Source organism: Acinonyx jubatus, chromosome C1, assembly GCF_027475565.1.
Source record: "Acinonyx jubatus isolate Ajub_Pintada_27869175 chromosome C1, VMU_Ajub_asm_v1.0, whole genome shotgun sequence".
NCBI lineage: Eukaryota > Metazoa > Chordata > Mammalia > Carnivora > Felidae > Acinonyx > Acinonyx jubatus.
The window spans coordinates 196,221,779-196,228,686 of NC_069381.1; the positions used below are offsets into that span (position 1 = coordinate 196,221,779).

Below are 6,908 nucleotides of genomic sequence, written 5' to 3' on the forward strand. Positions count from 1 at the left end.
TACATTATGACAGTTTGAAATGTAATTATAATCTTATGATACAATGCATATTCACAGTCAGAAAAATATAACATTGGTATGAGACTTGTTACTAGGAAATGAAGCTATCTCTACCAATTTGTATTTCCAGAAATTTCCTATATAAAGGCAGGTATTGATTCATGTAGAAAGCTTCTCTGGAAAAAAATAAAGTTTCTCTGGATTCATTTGAATTTTCAAATCAGGTTAACACAATGAATTAAGATGATAATATAAATCAAACTTAAGTCTATTCAATGGTTTTCAAAATATCATTAATAATAAATAATTTGACAAAATTCCATTCTTATTTTTAAATCTCCACATTCTATTTTTACTACTGGTATGGGAGGGAGAAAAATCATAATGCATCATAAAATTCATTTGTTTGGCTTTGCAAAAAAGATTTGCTTTTTGAAGAAGCATCTTTGCTGTCCGTATTGTTTTGCCTTTGGTTGTATTAGAAGCCAAGTCAGTGTCCAAGAGGCAATCAGTAAATGAAAAGTTATAGATAGAGATGCACCACCTTTATGCCATCTTTAATGCTTTTCTATTCCAGTAATTTGGTCCATATTGTGCTCCTTTTGAAACATCCATTTTAATCATTTCTTTATTTAGAATTCTGTGAACCTTCCCATCGCTGTAAATAGTAAGGGCCAGTTCTGAAAACAGACTTGTTGACTTCACTTTTCCCTTACTGTTGGCCGCAAACATGCTGTAGCAATTGTGAGAAGTGGCCAACCAATTTTCCTAGGATAGTGGCCATAAGATTTTTTTAGATCTTGGTCTACAGCAGAGACAAAAAACTTTATGTCTCATACACATTACTCCTCTCATTTTTCAATTAATGAGTAACAAAGAAGTGTCATCATGTAAGGTTGGGTCAGGGAAATCCTATAAACAGCAATCCTGTCTTAAGATGATTCTCAATTATTGTTAGTCTTGTTTTGAAGTAAATTTCTCTTTTCTTTAAAGTTTATTGATTTATTTTTGAGAGAGAGGGTGAGAATGATAAGGGGAGGGGCAGAGAGAGAGGGAGAGAGAAAATCCCAAGCAGGCTCTGCACTGTCAGCATGGAGACTGATACAGGGCTCAAACTCAGGAACTGTATGATCATGACCTGAGCCAAAGCTGGACACTTAACTGACTGAGCCACCCAGACTCCCTGAATTAAAATTTTCAATAAATCCAGTTACATAGCAATTTTAGTTCATACAATCAAAATTTAGTAAGTTCCTAGGAACTTAGTAGTATGTAAAAATTACCAAATGATTTAAAATTTCCCAAGGAGGTTTTAAAAGTTATACATTTCTGCAAAAAGTGCATGAAAAAAAAAGATTATACAAAGGTTGGACTATGGTAACTGCTGTATTTTTCCTCCAAACAATCTCTGCGGAAACTGCAAACATCATCTGTCATCTTACCTCTCTGAAGCTTTCAAACTCATGACAATATAAATGACAGACATCAAATTATGGTAGAAAAACCCTGAATTGTGAGTCTGGTTGCCAGAGTTTTAAATAGGGCTCCCACTCACAAGCGAAGTCACAATACTCGTAAATTTCAATTTCAATTGAATCCCCTCATCTGCTTGCTGCAACTTAACTTGTCTGCTTAAGGCAGACAAATTGCTGCTTGGTCTTGCATATGTGATTCTCTCACTTTGACTCCTTCTACGTTTATTTCCACCCCCTTTGTTCCAAACAGAAGAACCTTTTCTCATGCAAGAAATCAGTAAAGATAGAAGAACTCATGGGCAGGTTTCTCAAATTCCCCTTTATCCTAAGCATTTAGCAATCCTTTTAGCTTTGTGTACAGCTGTGACTGATAATGAAAATGACTTAATGAGTTTGAATAGTCTCCCTTGAATGTACCATATCTCCTCAATTATAGCTATGTAGTTACTGTCATTATTCCATAGTTCATAGAATCCTGGAATCTGTTCTCCTTTTACTAAAGAAATTATGCAGTTAAACTTGCAATTAGGGTGCCCTTTGAGGAACTGCCTACCATGCCCAGAGCCTCTTTTTGAGAGGAGCTTCTGTAGGAAGTGCCTTATGCATCCCTGGACCTGTAGATGCTTCTCCCATAACTGACTGACAAGGGCTGGGGAACCTGCCATGAAAGCTCTGTCCAAAGGAGATGACCCGTAAGAAGCTTCAGCGTTGACCAATTGGATCCTTTCCTTGGGGGAAGTCAACACTCAAGCTGGAAAGAGCTGAATCACCATGAAGATGGACAAGTAGACCAGAAAGATACTGTGTGCTAAAAAATGTGATTGTCTGAAACAATAAACTGATACATGACACCTGCACGGATCACTGGAATGGCCATCTAATATCTGAATGCCATCATGCTATTCCATGCTTGTGTCTATACTGCATTTGCATTTTATGTACCAAGCAAAGGCCAACTAAAGTAAATACCAGCTTCTCAGTAATGGAACTTGAGAACAGTGTTGGGAATATCGAGTGATCCCACAACATACTGAACTCAAGAAAAGCCTTTGCCCAGCAATCAGTCCCACCATACTTGGGTTGTGAGGAGATTGTGGTAGGCTAAATACTGGCCCCCAAAGACAGGCAGGTCCACATCCCTGGCACCCGTGAAAGTTGCTCTACAGAGCAAAAGAGACTCTGCAGATGTGATTAAAGTAAGGATTTTGAGACCGGGAGATTATCTGGATTACCTAAATGCAGTCACAAGTGTCCTGAGAGGGAGGCAGATGAAAAGATGGTACATGATGAAGCAAAGAGAGATTTGAAAATGTAACATTGCCAACCATGAAGATGGGGGAAGGGGCTACGAGCCAAGAAATGCATCTCTAGAAACTGGAAAAGGCAAGGACATAGATCCTCCCCTAGAGCCTCCTGAGGGAGCATGGCCCTGCCAACACCTTTCTTTCAGCCCAGCAAAACTGATTTTGGACTCTTGACTCCAAGAACTGACTGTAAGAGAGTAAGTAGGAGTTGTTTTATGTCACCAAGTGTGCCACGAATTGGGCAGTAAGAAACTAGCATCAAGGTGTGTGTGCATATTCCATTTCTGAATGTAGTAAACAGGAGATACACACTAAAGATTTTTTTTTCTTTTCCTCATCAATAACTAGATTCACATACCAATTTAATGTAAAATTCAACAAATTGAGAATTAGGCATTGTTCCTGGCCAAATTGTGGTTAAGTATGACATCTGATTATCTTCAACTAACAAGTAATTTCTTGAAATTATTAATACTAATGTGAATTGGCATGCTCTGTATTAGTATTATTGAGGTCAAAAAAATGTATACATAGGAGCGCCTGGGTGGCTCAGTCAGTTAAGCACCAGACATCATGATCTCACGGATTGTGGGTTCGAGCCCCGCATCTGGCTCTGCGCTGGCAGCTCAGAGCCTGGAGCCTGCTTCAGACTCTGTGTCTCCTCCTCTGCTCCTCCCCCACTTGCACGCAACCTCTCTCTCTCTCTCTCTCTCTCTCTCAAAAATAAATAAACATTAAAAAAAATTAAAAAAATGTATACATAAATATAAAATCTGACTGAGACCATATCTTTGAAATCTTTTCATTACTTAGTTTTACCAAAATAGTAGCACAAATCACATTAAGTTGATGTTTTAATTTAAATTAGTTTTATACTGATTTATATTTAACTTGAAATTTTGTTCATTTTCTTTTTCATTAAAGTTTATTTATTTTGAGAGAGAGAGAGGGAGAGAGAGTGAGAGAGTACACGTGTGTGCAAGTGGGGGAGGGGCAGAGAGAGAGGGAAAGAGAGAATCCCAAGCAGGCTCCATGCTGTCAGTGCAGAGCCCTACGTGGGGCTTGATCTCACAAACCATGAAATCATGACCTGAACCAAAATCAAGAGTCAGATGCTTCACCAACTGAGCCACCCAGGTGCCCCAAAATTTTGTTAATTTCTATCTATATATTTATTTAAATTTATAGGAGCTGTTAACCTGAGGAGGGTAGGTTTATTCTCCTCTCCTCCTTATCTTTGTATGTGTTTAAGTCAACATCAGACTCTGAAACATTTTTTTTCAAGCTACTATTTTAATGTTTATTTATTTTTGAGAGAGAGTGTGAGCAGGGGAGGGGCAAAGAGAGAGGGACACAGGATCTGAAGCAGGCTCTGTGCTAACAGCAGAAAGCCCTATGTGGGGCTTGAAATCACAAACTATGAGATCCTGAGATCATGACCTGAGCCAAAGTCAGATGCTTAACTGACTGAGCCACCCAGGTGCCCCAGTTAAGCTACTATTTTTTTTTTATTTTTTAAAGTGTTTTTATTTATTTTTGAGAGAGAGACAGAGCACAAGGGGGGAGGGGCAGAGAGAGAGGGAGAGACAGAATCAGAAGCAGGCTCCAGGCTCTGAGCTGTCAGCACAGAGCCAGATGTGGGGCTTGAACTCATGAACTGTGAGATCATGACCTGAGCTGAAGTCAGGTGTGTAACCAACTGAGCTACCTAGGTGCCCCAAGCTTCTATTTTAAAAGCTACTAGAGGGGCGCCTGGGTGGCGCAGTCGGTTAAGCGTCCGACTTCAGCCAGGTCACGATCTCGCGGTCCGGGAGTTCGAGCCCGGCGTCGGGCTCTGGGCTGATGGCTCAGAGCCTGGAGCCGGTTTCCGATTCTGTGTCTCCGTCTCTCTCTGCCCCTCCCCCGTTCATGCTCTGTCTCTCTCTGTCCCAAAAATAAATAAACGTTGGAAAAAAAAAAATTAAAAAAAAAAAAAATGAAAGCTACTAGAGTGAGAAACATTATTCAAAACTTTGTGAAGCTTACTAGTAGGCAATGGCTTTCTATCCCCTCATACCATTAAAAGGTAAACTGAGGGGTGCCTGGGTGACTCGGTTGAGTGTCCAACTTTGGCTCAGGTCACGATCTCATGGTTTGTGGGTTGGAGCCCCGTGTTGGGCTCTGTGCTGACAGGTCAGAGCCTGGGCCTGCTTTGGATTCTCTCTCTCTCTCTGCCCCTCCCCCACTAGTGCTCTGTGTCTCAAAACTAAATAAATGTAAAAAATTAAAAAAAAATTTTTTTAAGGTAAACTGAGGCAGGGGTGCCCAGTTGGCTCAGTTGGTTAAGCAGCCAACTCTTGATTTCGGCTCAGGTCATGATCTCATGGTTCGTGAGATGGAGCCTTGTGTGAAAACTGGGATTTTCTTTTCTTTCCCTCTCTCTCTGTTCCTCCTCGGCTCACACACATAATCTCTCTCTCTCTCTCTCTCTCTCTCTCTCTCTCTCTCTCTCTCTCTCTGTGTGTCTCTCAAAATAAAGAAACTTTGGGGCACCTGGGTGGCTCAGCCAGGTAAGCATCCAACTTCAGCCTCGGTCATGATTTCACCCTTCCTAAGTACGAGCCCCATGTTGGGCTCTGCGCTGACAGCTCAGAGCCTGGACCCTGTTTCAGATTCTGTGTCTCCCTCTCTCTGCCCCTCCCCAACTCGCTCTGCCTCTCTCTAAATAAATAAATAAATAAATAAATAAACAAACAAACAAACACTCTCAAAAATAAACAAACACTATAAATAAATAAACCAACTTTTTAAAAAGGGAAACTGAGGCATATTAAAATTTCAAGAGTTTGAGCAAAGAGCGATTCCTTCCAACCAAGCAGTGCCAGGCTGGAAGTGGTTGGAGCCCTCCACCACCAGGAACCAAGAAGACTCATATAAGAAGGCGTGGAAGCAAAGAAAGGGAACTATTTGATGGGCTAAAACTCAAAGACTAGTTGGCTGCTTGTGACTGGTTATTCTTAGTGTTTTCATTTCATAACCTCAAGGCATTTATAGGCTTATATTTCGGTTTGCTTACGTAGACAATCCTGGCATCAGAGCCACTCAGTCTAATGGCCTCCCTGCTTAATTAATTTAACAATACTTTCCCAATAAACTTCCAGAAATAGAATATGTCTCTTGAAGCCTAAGATATGTCATAATGCCCCTACATATGTACACCTTATCATTAAAGGTATTTCCTGATATTTTGGGATGTAATGAGACAAATGCAGTCTTTATACCAAATTCACCAGTTGGGTGAGTGAAACATAGTTGTTGTTTTTTGGTTTTTGGTTTTTTTTACAAGAGAACAAATCTACACCTTTATTTATTTACTTTTCTGTTAGTTTAAATCATTGAGGGGCACAACATCACACGGATTCTGTGGCCAGTGGCTTCAGCAGGAGGGTTGCTTCGGAATATGGCACGAACCATGCCACTGTTTCCATGAGCACGAGTTACTTTTCCCCAGATCTCTCCAATTTTATTCGGTTTGCCACCAGGAGTCACTGTGTTACTCTTTGCTTTGTACACATAAGCACATCTCTTGCCTAGATAGAATTCAGTTTCATCTCAAGCATAAACAGCTTCAATGTTCAGAAGAGCTGTGTGCTCCCTCTGGTTCCGGAGACCTCGCTTATAGCCACCAAAAATGGCTTTGGACCACAGCCTTCCAGACATATTTGTCATTTCAGGAGTCCTGTTCCCAGCAGGCCTCCACAGGTTCCAAGCCGGCCCGAGGAGCTGAAGCACAGTTTTCAACATAACCACACACTCACTCTGGTTAGAACTCTTGTAAGTTGGAATACGCAGTCTCAGTTAAGACAATATTAATCCTTAGGTGACAACTTATACGATACAAATTAAACAAGTAGGAAACCGTGGACAGTGAATAGATGGTGATTGATGTCGGCAATGTAAACCCCTGAAGTCTTACTCAGTATCTCTGAACACTCAGCTGCTTTGTTATTTCTTCCAGGAAGGCTTCATGGGCCCCTGGTGCCCCCTGGTAAGCACAGTACTATTCCTTCATACTTTCAGGTTGCCTATTCTTGCTGTGCTGTCTCCCCATTCAACAGTGGGGAGAAGGCAAGGGCAGGTGTTTGTTTTA

The 6,908-nt window shown here is 40.8% G+C and overlaps 1 pseudogene; it reads right to left on the reverse strand.

The window, feature by feature from the left end:
- Positions 1-6,089: 6,089 nt before the first annotated feature.
- On the reverse strand, positions 6,090-6,595 carry LOC106977058 (60S ribosomal protein L35a-like; annotated as a pseudogene).
- Between the last annotated feature and the right edge of the window lie 313 nt (positions 6,596-6,908).